Source organism: Hemicordylus capensis, chromosome 3 (genome assembly GCF_027244095.1).
Source record: "Hemicordylus capensis ecotype Gifberg chromosome 3, rHemCap1.1.pri, whole genome shotgun sequence".
NCBI lineage: Eukaryota > Metazoa > Chordata > Lepidosauria > Squamata > Cordylidae > Hemicordylus > Hemicordylus capensis.
In genome coordinates, this window is record NC_069659.1 from 159,077,424 (window position 1) to 159,092,449 (window position 15,026).

A 15,026-nucleotide genomic window follows, 5' to 3' on the forward strand; every position below is an offset into this window, starting at 1 on the left:
ACCGTATACAATACATTGCAGATATTGATGCAAAGCGATCGGCTACCCTTGTTGCACAAGTGCAGCACTTGCACAAGTGGACCAAGAGCACAAGAGACTAAGCCACCTTGAGTATCTGCTCAACCATGTGGCCTCTTCTGTGGGTGCAAATATGTTCATTGCACTAGCATAGTGACTGTCTGGATGTCAGTCAGTGTATATCCTGAACTTTCAGAGAGGGCTTGTGATCATAATTCCTAGCCCCTTGGGTCTTTTGCTTTTCATGTGTGCATTTTATTGAATCAATTGTTTGTTGGTACTTTAGGTGGTAAGCCACCTGAGAGCTCTTGTGAATCGATTGGTAGGCTATAGAATGAATGGTTAATGTGACTAATTGGTAGGGGCTATTTTTATTTATAACCTGTTCTCACTCTGTGTAAAGCATTGTGAACAGATGATGATGATGATGATGATGATATTGCCTGGATTTGGTACTTTAATTATCGGGCCCTTTCCAATTGTAGTAGTATCCATGCTATCCCAAGTAGTGTGGCCATCTGTAGTTGATATGTTGCAATTTTATTGATGCCCAAGGTGTTGAGATGGCGTTCAAGTTCTTTTGGTACTGCACCAAGGGCACCAAAATCTATTGGAACCACTATTGCTTTCTTTTTCCAGAGCTGCTCAATTTCAATCTGAAAGTCCTTGTATTTAGTTATTTTCTCCCATTGTTTTTTGTTGACTCATCTATCCCCCGGAATTGCAATATCAGTTATCAGAACCCGATTCCTCTTGATGACTGTCAGATCAGGCATAATGTGCACTAAATGACTATCAGTTTGTATTTATTATATCTTGTTTACACAGTCAGACAGGTGTTATTGACTGGTTTGTTTTATCCAGACATCGAGTCCTTCCCAAGGACCTGGGATGCCTGAATTTTATTATCAATTGTTATAGATATCGTCGCAGAATATAGGCTGTTCCCAGTAAAGCTGCTATTTGTAATTGGCTGATGGTGATTTCTGTGGCCCCTATGGTTTTGAGGTGCTCTTCAATGTCTTTTGGAACTGCACCCAGGGCGCCAATTACAACTGGGATTATTTTGGTCTTTTTCTGACACAGCCTTTCAATTTCAATTTGTAGATCTTTGTATTTGGTGATTTTTTTCTATTTCTTTTTCTTCTATTCTGCTATCCCCTGGTATTGCTATGTCCATTATTTTGACTTGTTTTTCTTTCTTCTCGACTACAGTTCTATCTGGTGTATTGTGTGGCAGATGTTTGTCTGTTTGTAGTTGGAAGTCCCATAATATTTTTACATCTTCATTTTCTTCAACTTTTTCAATTTTATGGTCCCACCAATGTTTGGCTACAGGTAGCTTGTATTTGTTGCAGATGTTCCAGTGTATCATCCCTGCTACTTTGTCATGCCTTTGTTTGTAGTCAGTCTGTGCAATCTTTTTACAACAGCTGATTAGGTGGTCCACGGTTTCATCTGCTTCTTTACAAAGGCGGCATTTGCTGTTTGTTGTGGATTTTTCTCCTTTTGCTCTTATTGCATTTGTTCTTAGTTCATTATTTGCTGTTAAGCCTCAAAAGTTAACCTCCCCCTATTGTTGTGAATGGGGAGGACTGCAGTAGCACAACTTGTGCAACCACTGCTTCTGGACAGTGTCAGGGCTGCCCTAATTATTATTATTTATTCGATTTCTATACCGCCCTTCCAAAAATGGCGCGGGGTGGTTTACACAGAGAAATAATTCATAAATAAGATGGATCCCTGTCCCCAAAGGGCTCACAATCTAAAAGAAACGTAAGGTAGACACCAGCGACAGTCACTAGAGGTACTGTGCTGGGGGTGGATAGGGCCAGTTCCTCTCCCCCTGCTAAATAAAGAGAATCACCACGTTAAAAGGTGCCTCTTTGCCAAGTTAGCAGGGGTTTGTAAGAGTTCATAGCAGCCCCAGGTTGCAGTGCTACGTCTCCATCACACTGTATTTCATATAAACCAACTCTTTTAATCAGGTTAAAACAGTTCAGTGATGTTGAGGATCTTTTAGTTCCAGCATGTTACTGTAGTGGGTGGGGGGAATGAAATGTGTAGTGTAACTAGCCAAATGAAGTGTAACCAGCCAAAGTTAAACATTTAAAGTTCATTAATTTCAACTGGAAAGCTCAGCATGTGTTTATTATACAGTATATCCATCTCTGAAATCAATGGGATTTAATTATGATTATTATTGACTGACATGACACACAGCAGTATAGTGCTGCTGTGGAGTGCAGAGACGTAACTATAATAGGGCAAGGGGAGACAGTTGTCTGGGGGCCCACTGCCTTGAGGGGGCCCCCAGAGGCAAGTCACATGACTGACTACCCCAGCTGCGCACCCGCCCGGGCTTCCTTCAGTTGTATTCATCCTCCAAAATTGATGTGAGTGCTAAGACCTGGAGCTACCAGAACAACATATATATAACTATGCTTTTTGATACCACTATTCAGCCTCATTTAAGATTTCTTTACTTCATGAGCTGAGCTTCAGTGAGGGGGGGGGCCATTCTAAAATCTTGTCTCTGGGCCCACTCCAACCTTGCTATGCCCCTGGTGGAGTGCCTCAGGGTGGCTGTGGACATAAGGCAGCCATAACACTGCATGGAATGAACAGTTAGGGTTTGCAACAATGGGAGTAACTGTGGTAGCACTGATTGCACTAGTGCTTGTTCCCTGCAGTGTTGCAACTGCCTTATGAGTCCACAGCAGCTCTGCCACAGTGCACAATACTGCTGCGCATGTTGGTCAATATTGATTTACCACTTTTCAACAACAAAAAAAGAGCTCTCAAATGCTTTATATCACAAAATGCATGAGAAGATGGTTCCTTGTCCCCAAAGGATTCACAATCTAGAGGGAAACAAGGGAGACACCACGAGAAACTGGCAAAACAATATGCTGGGTTGAAAGGGGGCAGTTCTCTCCTGCTAAATATAAGAGAGCTAATACTTTGAAATGTGCACATCTTTGCCCATTTAGCAGGATTTTAAGGTGCTTAGCTTTGGCTGGATCATTCAATAAGGAGTGGTGGCTTTTAGTTATTATTACATTGTAAGTTATATGTTCTTCAATATCTCATAAAGCCACTTTTATTAGAATTTTGTTAGTAGCTCCATTTTTCAAAATTTACTCTTAGTTAATTAGTTAAAAGGCAGATGACTAAAATCCACTGAAGAAACCTTTAATTGGTTGACAGTTCTGATCAAAACACTAGAGTCACAATATTGAAATCCTGAATATTCCAAGCTACTTCCATGAACTACGATATTAGAAGGAGACTGTTGCAATCATCCTAGCTGAAAATATATGAAAATCTCTAGTTCTGGCAAATAGGTAATGTGCAAAGCTACTCTGGAGAGCAGACAAGGCGACTTTTCTTCATAAATGCCAGGTGTTCTTGTAATGATTAATTAGATGTTTTTATGTTGTCCATTTAAGTTTCATCTCCAGACAATTGTGCTTTATCTCAGAAAAGAGCTGGAATTATAAGGCTCTCAAACTTGGGCTCATTACTGGAAATTGTTTGTATATAAAAAAAAAAAAAACCAACACGCTTCATCACATTCTCTTTAGTTCAGCTGCACAGTATTTTCTCCCTTTTTTCTCCTGTGGGAGATCAATCCAAACTGAACAACAAAAGGACATGAAATAATGTCATTGTAAAAGGACTGGCACCCATCAGTTTCGAGATTGTATGGCAGATGGAAGTTTTATCTTTTGGGGATTCTGTGGCTAGTTTTAAGCATGCTGAGAAGCATGTGCCATAACTGAATAAACAGTTCCTCTTACAACATCCTCTGATTTTCAGTACTTAGAGCAACAGAAGTTAGAAACATGCAGAGGTATGAGGTAGGAGAATATACTTGCATTAGATTGCAAGAAAATATTAGATTTTTCTATGTCCCCTCTATTAAAAAAGAAATTCCCTGCAGATAGAAAACTAGTGCAGCTGGCCTGGAACTATTGTCCCTGATGTGCTAGTTTTCTACTTGTAGGAAGTTTTTCTTTAACAATAGATAGCATTAAAAGAAGAAGAAGAAAGAACTGCCCAGCTAAATCCAGTTTAGCTGGATTTAGTCAGTCCATAGGAACATAGGAAACTCCCATATACTGAGTCAGACCATTGGTCTATCTAGCTCAGTATTGTCTTCACAGACTGGCAGCGGCTTCTCCAAGGTTGCAGGCAGGAATCTCTCTTAGCCCTATCTTGGACAAGCCAGGGAGGGAACTTGAAACCTTCTGCTCTTCCCAGAGTGGCTTCATCCCCTGAGAGGAATAGCTTGCAGTGCTCACACATCAAGTCTCCCATTCGGATGCAACCAGGGCAGACCCTGCTTAGCTATGAGGACTAGTTGTGCTTGCTACCACAAGACCAGCTCTCCTCTCCAGTTGCCATATCATAGATCTTGCCAGAAAATGTTAGCAGAAGCAAAAAAACAAATGAAAAACCCACCAACAAACCCTGTGTGACTCTCTTTTGGGACTGGGCCACGTTCACACTAAGGGAGGGGTCAACCTGAAGTGTAGGTCTTAACGTTCATATGACACCTCAAGAGGGGAGGAGGGACCAATTGCATTTTATTGCATTCTGCCAGGCTCCTAGAAAAAGCATCTGTACCCACATAGAAGCCAGTGGACCTCCATATATAAGCTGAGCAACTGGCAGCACAAACATGCTGTAAATAAAAATGAGGATCAGCAAACCAGCAATCTGTACTCCAAACGAGGGTTAAGTTAGACACACAGGTCAGGTTTCTATGGTGGGCAGGTGGTAGCCATCTCTATTGATTTAAATCAAATCAAATACTGATTCAAAAAAATCAAATTAAATATTGATGTACTGTATTGAAAAGGACACACACACACCCCAAAAAATGGCAGGTGACCCTTGGTCAAATACAAGTTGCCAAACAGTGAACTTAGGATCAGTGTTCAAGCTGCTTTATCTTGCTCATTTTCTCAAATCTGCCTATAACTTGGTGAGGTAGAACCTATTATGTAATTTCCGCCTGTCATATTTTAGGTTGGTTGGACAGATGGGTTGGCTTATATGAGTAATAGAATATGCAAGGCTAATAATGTGGGCACTCAATTTTTACCCCTCATCTTAACTGTACAGGCACAATAATGCCTGTATAATACATGTGCTGATTTGAGAAAGTATTATAATATAAAAGAGTTGCTAGATGTCATGCAAAACATTTCATTTCCATGAAACTTGAGCATATAAATGCACATTTTCACATAGGCTTTAAATGGATGTTTTCAGACAAAACCTGACCAAATGTCAAGATAACTGTTATGATAGACACAATTTACCAGCCCAAAGCAAGTCAGGCTCTGAATTCCTTTTGGAGAATTACAAGAGGCTGTCCCAGATTTATCTTTTAAAACATGAACCATTAAATTTGTCAGCCAAATAGCTACTGCACTTAATAGAATTAATGGAAAATTGTTGAAATATGCTGTATCTTTGGTCTGAAATCCCATTTCACACCTAATAAACTTACTCCTTCATACCAGTTACTCTCCTTCAGTAGGAAACTGCTAAAATGATATTTCTGTAATAGAACCACATTATTACAGAGTAGGATGGCTTTGGCTTGCTATTGCAAAGCTCACTGAATGAGCTGTACATAAAATGCTACACAGTTCACATTGGCCAGCAATCCTTTCAGCTGGAGCAGCTCAGCCAAATAGAAGTTCATGCATTTGATATGTACCCATATATAAACATATGGGATCTCAAGAGTAGATCAGTATAATTAAACAGCAAAAAATAAAATCAAAGAACTGTTGGAGCGAGAAGCTTGCAAAATTGGAATTCATTAACAAATATGACTGTATTTCTCAGTGGCTATAACATAAACGTCTAACCATTTCCTTACTTGCACACCAGGATTAATCAGTTCCAGTATTCTGCTTTCAATAGCAGCCAGCCACATATCACCAGGCACTCATAAGCATGGTATAAAGCAGGCCCGCCTTGGATTTTCATACCAGGAGGGGTATACGGGCTCCAGGCATGGAAATTCCATTTACCTTTTGGTATCATAAGATCCTTGCTGGATCAGGCCCAAGGCCCATCTACTCCAGCATCCTGTTTCACACAGTGGCCCACCAGATGCTGCTAGAAGCCTACAGGCAGGAGTGGAGGGCATACCCTCCGCTCCTGCTGTTACTCCCCCGCAACTAGGACTCAGAGGCATCCTGCCTTTGAGGCTGGAGGTGGCCTGTAGCCCTCAAACTAGTAGCTAATGATAGATCTCTCCTCCATGAAGTTATCCAAACCCCTCTTAAAGCCATCCAGATTGTTGGCTCTCACCACACCTTGTGGCAGAGAATTCCACAAGTTGATTATGCATTGTGTGAAAAAGTACTTCCCTTTGTTGGTCATAGATTTCCTGGCAATCAATTTCATGGGATGACCCCTGGTTCTAGTGTTATGTGACAGGGAGAAGAATTTATCTCTGTCCACTTTCTCCACACCATGCATAATTTTATAGACCTCTATCATGTCTCCCCGCAGTCGTCTTTTTTGTAAACTAAATAGCCCTAGGTGTTGTAGCCTTGCCCAAGATTATCAGGTGCTCTAGGCCCCTGATAATCTTGGTTGCCCTCTTCTGTACCTTCTCCAGTTCAACAATGTCCTTTTTAAGATGTGGTGACCAGAATTGTACGCAGTACTCCAAGTGTGGTCGCACCATAGTTTTGTATAAGGGCATTATAATGTTAGCCGTTTTATTTTCAATCCCCTTTCTAATGATCCCTAGCATGGAATTGGCCTTTTCCACAGCTGCTGCACATTGAGTCGACACTTTCAACGAGCTGTCCACCACAACCCCAAGATCCCTCTCCTGGTCCGTCACCAACAGCTCGGATCCCATCAGCATATACTTGAAGTTGGGGTTTTTTGTCCCAATGTGCAGAGAAGCTAAATGAACTCATTTAGCTTCTCTGAAACTCCATATACTCCTTAATAATCCCTTTCACTCCATCATTGTCTAATGGTCCAACCGCCTCCCTGGCAGGTTTCCTGCATCTGATGTATTTGAAGAAGTTTTTGCTATTCCCCTTGATACTTTTAGCTAAATGTCCCTCAAACTCTCTTTTCGCCTCCCTTATTGTCACCTTGGATTTCTTTTGCCAAAGTTTGTGTTCCTTTCTGTTCTCTTCATTGAGGCAGGCCTTCCAATTTTGGAAGGAAGTCTCCTTCCCTTTTATGGCTTCCTTGACATTACCTGTTAGCCATGCTGGCACCCTCTTGGACTTAGTGGTACCTTTTCTCCTTTGGGGTATATAATCTAACTGGGCTTCTAGTATTGTAGTTTTGAGTAAAAAACTAAGCATTCTGGAGCGAAGTGACTCTCCTGATTTTCCCTTTCAGCTTTCTTTTCACCATACTCCTCATGTTGGAGTATGGTGAATATCCTTCTTCTAACATATCCTTCTTCAGTTCCCAAGCTTGGGTCCCTAGATATTGTTGGACTACATCTAGCATCATCTCCAGCCACAGTGGCCAAGGCTATTTGGGCTGGGGGTTATGGGAGTTGTAGTCCAACAAAACCTAGAAATCCATTATGGGAGTTGTTGTCCAACAAAACCTAGAAATCCATGTTTGGAAGTCCCTGTCTTATCCTATATAGATTTGGCAATTGCTTTCTAAAAAGCGACCATCTAATCTATCATCCTGTTTCCAAGGAAGGGTAGTCAGATGCTTCAGGCAAAGACAGAAGATGGGTAGGCACTAGGGGTGTGCTAGGAACCGGTTTCATGCACACCTGGGAGGTGGGGGTCGCTATAAGGCACAGGGAGGGAGCCCTTACCTCCCCTGCCATGCTTCCCCCTCTGGCAGTGCTTCAAAAACCACTGGTGTGGGGTGGCTTATACCTTCTTGTTGCCCTGGTCAGTGTAAAACCGGAAGTGGCAGGTGTGTGTGTGTGTGTGTGTGTGTGTGTGACACATGCATGTGCTCCTGCCACTTTCATTTTTACACTGACCAGGGCAACAAGAGGGTGTATAGCTGCCCCGCGCCAATAGTTTTTGAAGCAGCACCAGAGGGGGAGAGCGTGGTGGGGGAGGTAAGGGCACCCTCCCCACACTTTAAAGTGACACCCCCATGTTTGAACCTGTTCGAACATGGGGTTTCTGTACTCTTACCTCCCCCACATGCTTCCCCCTTTGGTGCTGCTTCAAAAAACCGTTGTCACAGTGCAGCTGTATACCTTCTTGTTGCCCTGGTCAGTGTAAAGCCGGAAGTTCTAGGAATAGAATGTCAAACCAGTTCATGCACATCACTGGTAGGCACCATCCCTTTACACAGGCTGTCCTCCACATCTGTTATGTAATAGATCTCTGAATATAGGGTTGCCATTTAGCTATCATAGCTAATAGTTGTGGATATACCTTGCAAATGTCGATTTGTCTAATCTTTTTTTAAAAAAAGCTACCTGAGCTATTGATCATGAAAAAACCTTTTGACAGTGAGTTCATAATTTAATTATGTGCTGTGTGCAGGAGTATCTCCTGAGTCTACTACCAATCAGTTTCACTAGCAGACCTGCCCACAGCAGGATTATAGATTGTTTTATTGGCTTTTCTCATGTAGCTTTTACAAATAAAACTAGCAGCCTTCCTTGTAGTGTAAGTGCATCATCCTGTGCATAGTTTGGTTGCCCTATTTTGGGTTGAATACAGGGCTGGACCAGAGGCAGCTGTTGAGGGTGGCAAGAGGTACCTTTAAAAAGTGATTACCAGCAGTATTGCTGGCACCTGCAAACTGCCGTGAGAAGCAGCATCCCACCTTGCATGCTGTTGCTGACCATATAAATGGCCTCTGTGCATGCACAGAGGCCAGGTGAGGGCCGGAGCCATGGCAGCAGCTGCACAGGATTCTAGGCAGGGTGCTGCTCCTTGCAGGTCCTGGCGGTAATCACTTTTTAAAGATACCTCTTGGCACCCCTCCCAGCACCACCCTTACCAGCTGCCTCTGGGCTGGACCTACCATGAAACAGGGTGAAATGGGCCACTTCAGGTAGCAGATTGTGGGCCAGTTCTCAGGGATAGCATAACAGCACCTCCAGCACCCTAGCTTCTCATTAATGGCCTGCAGAGAAAGAAAGGCAACATGGCTCCACCGTGCTTTCCCTCTCTGTCCTTCCTAATAGGGAGGGAGGGAGGGAGATATGAAAGAAGAAAGGAACCGGGGGTATGATTTTCACAGAGAAAAAGGAAGAAAGGCAAGGGAGATGACTAGAGCACAAATGGAGGACTCATCTTAAATTTGATAAGACACAGCATAGAGCCCATTTGACGGCCTATGCTGTAGCAATACATGCAGCAAGGAAGCAATTCTGCACATATTGCATCTGCAAATTCTCATCCAGCAGAACTGTTCCTGATTGTTAAGGGTTTAACTCAAGCCCTTTCTGTTTCAAATCTGTTTCCAGAAACAATGTCGCACTGTGACAAATTCAATGGGATATTTGCAGATACTAGGGGTGTGCACAAAACAGGACTGGACTCGAACAGTTTTGTCCCCCCACCCCCCCAACCCGAACATACCCCTGGCTCGGCTTGAATTCGAACCAGTTCGGGTGTTCTAGGTTTAAAAAGAAATTTACATTTAACAATTATGTTTAACACTCATCGCTGGGTACGGGTCGGTGGTGGCAGCTGGGGGGGGGGGTCTCTGTCATCTCCTCCTCCCCTTGGCAGCCTTCTCCCATTATACTGTAAAAAGCACTGATTTGGTCCATTCTCGGGCCGTTCTGGAACTTCCTCCAGTGTTGGTGGCCATTTTGGAGGCTGTGTGGCTGGGTCCCTTTGGGCATGCACAGTGGCCTCCAAAATGGCCACCACCACTGGAGGAAGGACTGAAACAGTCAAAAAGTGGGCCAAACCGGTGCTTTTTAGAATGGGGAGAAGTCTGGCTGGGGGAGGGGGAGATGGAAGAGACACTCCCCTGGCAGTGAGTGTTAAAAGTAATAAATAAATAAATATTTTTTAAAATTTAGAACCCCCAAACTGACTCTAAGCTGGCTTGGGGGGTTCGGCTTGAGGTCGAACCATACTAGGCCCAGTCCTCACGCTGGCCAAATTTGATAGCGAACTGGCTCGACCTTGAGCCGGTTCACACATCCCTAGCTGATACAATATCTTGCATTTGGGCTGATCTGGACTCCAATATTTCTCCAGGGCCAGTTAGGGAGGTGTCCAGCAATCCCTCTTGCAATATTAGATTGGATCTGTTTCAGTTTGTGACTCCTGAGGATGTGGATAAGCTGCTTGGAATGGTATGGATCCCAACCTGTTGTTGGGATCCTTGTGCAACATGGCTGAATTCATCTTGCAGGGAAGGAGCTGTCCTAGTTGATATCATTAATACCTCACTGAGGGAGGGCAGGAGACCACCTTGTTTGAAGGAGGCAGGGAGGTAGGCCAGCTCTAAGAGATCTTGGAGGAAACTGATTATCTAGACACATTCAAACTGGCTTTAGGGTGGGCTATGGGGTTGAGACAGCCTTGGTTGGCCTGATAAATGACCTTCACCAGGGAATTGACAGAGGGAGTGTGACTCTGCTGGTTCTGGATCTCTCAGTGGCTTTTGATACTGACCATAGTATCCTTCTGGATTACCTGAGGGATTTCAGGATAGGAGGCACTATTTTACAGTGGTTCCACTCCTATATATCAGATTTCAGATGGTGGCGTCTGGTGACAGTTACTTTTCTTAATGGGAGCTATTATATGAAGTCCCTCAGGGCTCCATTCTGTCACTAATACTTTTTAACATCTACACAAAACCGCTGGGTGAGGTCATCAGGAGATTTGGTTCTGCATGTTATCAATATGCTGGTGACTCCCAAATCTATTTCTCCTTGTTATCAATATGATGTTAGCTCCTTAAATGCCTGACTATAGGCAGTAATGGGTTGGATGAGGGAGAATAAACGGAAGCTGAATCCAAGTGAGATGGAAGTGCTCATTATGGGGGTCATAATCTGCAAGTTGGGATAGAACTTCCTGTTCTGGATGAGGTTACACTCCCCCAGAAAGAACATGTTCATAGCTTGGGAGTGCTCTTGGACCCATGTCTCAGCTTAGTGCCTGAGGTTTTTACCAGCTGCAATTGATTTGACAACTCTGCCCATTCCTTGAGGAGAATGACCTGAAAACAATCGTACACCAGTAGGTAACCTCCAGGTTGGACTACTGCAATGCATTCTAGGTAGGGCTGCCTTTGTACGTAGTTCAGAAACTTCAGTTAGTTCAAACTGCAGCAGCCAGATTGGTCTCTAGGGTACCCCGGAGAGACTACATTATGCCTGTCCTTAAGCAGGTGCACTGGCTGCTGATATGTTTCCAGACAAAGTATAAAGTACAGGTTATTGCCTTTGAAGCCCTGAATGGCTTAGGTCTGTGTTGCCTGAGAGATCGCCTTTCTCTCCAAGATCCCCATCACTCATGCAGATCATCAGGAGGGGTCCGTATTCAGGTGCCACTGGTTCATCTGGTGGTGACATGGAATCAGGCCTTCTCAGTTGTTGCCGCTAAGTTCTGGAATGCATAGTTATTTTGCATAAGGTTACAATAAACGAAGCACTTTAGAGAAATTTGAAATTTTGTGCTCCCTGCACAAATGTTTACACTTTAAATATTGATAAGGCATAAAATGGAATGGAAAAGGGTGGGGGGATAAGACATGAAAAAAAATTGCATATTATTTTCGCTTCAATAGAGAAAAATATTAGGCCAAATTACATGTGACATGGAGATCCATGACTAGATGTCCCGATGGATTTTTCTCTGACTAAAGCAACTACTAATTTGATCCAGAAAGTGGTGCTGGGGTTTTGAGGATTAACCTTCCTCCCCCCGACTCCCACACTTCCCTGTTTCCCCACTTGAAATCCTCCTCAAAATTTCTGTTAGCCATGCTGAGGAATGTCTGTATTGCTACTTCAACATTACTTCAACAGCATTAATAATAGTTTTGAATGGAAGGGAGCAGTTTTGACCTGGGAAGTGCATATCGTGAAAGCACCATATGCTAGCACTGCTTCCCTGATTGAATTAATAGCCCTCTGGATTTGTTTAGGTTAAAGGAAAATACATCGGGAAAGCAAATATTTCATGGATATCTGATATAACTTATCATTGGCCCTGATAAATGAAAGCAAGCTGATGCACATTTCCTTTTTGTCACTCTTGTAAAAGTAATTTTTTGTGTGTGTTATTCTGTAGTAGCTATATTTATGTTTATTGCTCCTCTATAACATTAAAAGCAACATATACTCAAAGAATCTGGGAGGAAAAAAATATATCTCACCAAAAAAATCAAGAAAGAAAAAGTAAGAAAGAGAGAAAATATATCTCACCCAAAAAATCAAGAAAGAAAAGTAAGAAAGAGAAAACAGAAGGAATGTTTTTAAGGAGACAGGAAAAATAAGGTAGAAAGCAGAGGAAAGAGAATCCTGGTCACAGGGAGAAGCAAAGGTGAGTAGCAACCCCCCACCCCAAAAGAGAAAGGAAAGGGAGGGAAACAGAATTTAGAATAAAGGAATTTGTTATTACTAGGAATGTTTATCTAACACTGCTCAACAAAAAAACTCAAAGTGGTTTATGTAGCAAGAGAAGTGAGGAGTGTCCTTTGTCTCAATGGGGCTCACACTCTAAAAGACACAAGGAAGACAGCAGCAAACAGCCACAGACTGGCACTATGCTGGGTTGAATAGAGGCAGTTGCTCTTCTGCTGTTAAATATGAGAGCCTCCACTTAAAAAGGTGTCTCCTCTTTGAAGAACTGTGCTACAAAGCAATGCCAAAGGCCACAGGCTGCTTCCAGTGTAACAGCAGAAGCCTTTCCAGACTACAAGCTTTCCTGGGGGAGGAAGTGAACTAACATCCAAGGACATAGGATGAGAGTAGTCAAAAGTGGAAATACATGTTTTCAGGCATAATTTGGAGTAAAGCTGGGGACATTCATATTCCTATATCTTATGACGTTTGGCTATGCTTCTTTACATTTTTTCCCCCCAAGCAGGGATTGTTCATACTGCATTTATTTGTTTGTTGATTGTTAAATTTTTATGTTGCCTTTTATTAAAACAATCTCAAGGTGGTTTACATAACATTTAGAACAATATAATACTATTAAACAGTTAAACAATAAAAATATTAGATTTTTAGTATTTGTACCAGAAATTCATAGAGATATACTTTAAGCAGTTCCCAGTTTAGAAACAAATACTGTCACAAAATGCATTGCACTAAGATCCATTCCTTGGTAACTTCTAATACTTGAATATATTGTCGTTGAACACTGTTCTGAAAAAGGCCTGGCATCCTTGCTCAGGATGCTGCATAAGCGAATTTTCCCAGCATTGGTTAAGATCTTCTATATCCCCAAGTTCTGGCATCTGCAGCCAAGCTTAGTTCTCCTCGGGCACCAGGAACCTTGCAAAATGTAGCAATTCCCTTTAAACCTCTTTTGCTGGCTTTCAACTGTACGTAGAATAAACAATTTTCATTCTTGCTCACAAACCTGCTTCTTCATAATGTGGATGTATTACAATAGGTCGAAGTGCAGATAATTTTACACTTGCCAGTGTATTTTTGCATTGCCCCTGCAAAAACAGCATCTTGGTTTGTGTTTGCTTTTATCCACAACAACCATTCTTGCGGCAAGTTGCTTCTTCGACGTGGTCTCTGTCTTCTACACATATGGGCTATGCGCCTGCACAGAAACCTTTTAGAAGCTCGATTTTTCCTGCTTTGGATGGGAACCCCACCCCCAGACACTCCTCATCACCCCAGTTTTTCTTAATTTTCCAACAATATTCCTTTCTTTTTGAAGGTTTGCTGTTCCTTCAAATTGCATCATTGCTAACATGGCAAAGACAAGTGTTCCAGGCTGGACTTTGCAAAAGACCCATCCAAACAGTTGATCTGGACATATCAAGAACGCCATAATACACATATGAGGTGTGAGAAACAGCTTAACCTGAATAGTTTAAAATAACCAGAATAGTTAAAAAAAGAATAATAAGTTGCAGTGCATGGTATACTATACTATGAGGCGGTTCACACGATCAGTGGGAGCTCCCTGGGGAGGGTTAGAGGGGAGAGCGGGTTTAGCCCACTCTCCCTGCACATGAGCAGGCGGTCTGCTCCGGGCGGCTGGAGTGGCCGCCCACACGACTGCCATCTCCATTACAGAGCCAGTGGGGGCTCACTCCACACTCACACTTGCAGAGTGCTCACTCCGCAAACCTGGTTTAAAGGTAGGGCTACTTTAGTGGGTTACCCGCTGAAGAGCCACCAGGCTCGCAGCCAAGCCCGGTGGTTCTCACGATAGGAGAAAATCGGGCTAGTCTCCACTAGCCCAATTTTCTCCCATCGTGTGAACAGCCTTTATATCTCCATGATTAAAAGGACTGTCCTGTATTTCAGTGAATTTCTTGGAGTACACAATATATTGGAGTAGCTTCACAACAATTACTACAAATATGACAAGAACTTTTGGAAACAGCAATGTCTTCATGTATCTTCCTGGAGCCTCTTTTTCCATGAAATCAAATTCCACAGCACTGGTGCACATTGATGTATCAAAATATCTAAAACCAATATGTTTTGCCTTTAACGGGCTGCTTATATGAGCATAATCTAATATTCCAAATATTAGAAACACCAAAGACCTCAAGATAAGTGTCCCAAGGAAACAAGAAAGTCCCTCAATAGCCTATAAATAAAGCCGTTTGTGTCCATGATTTTTTCTATATGCATGCATACAATGAAGGGAATCAATAGCCTCTTTACGAAGGGAATAGCCAGAAGAAGTTGTACTGGAATAGGTGCACGTAATAAGCAACTACCTCACATGAGAGTATTTATTAGCATAACACATTTTTTTCTTTAATCTCTTGTGAATTTCATGTTGTAGTGCAAAAAATGGTAGATACACATTCTGGAAATGAAGGTCCTTCTACCTCCC

General features: G+C 42.5%; 1 pseudogene; it reads right to left on the reverse strand.

Moving 5' to 3' along the window:
• Positions 1-13,253: 13,253 nt before the first annotated feature.
• Positions 13,254-14,939, reverse strand: LOC128350519 (probable C-mannosyltransferase DPY19L1; annotated as a pseudogene).
• Between the last annotated feature and the right edge of the window lie 87 nt (positions 14,940-15,026).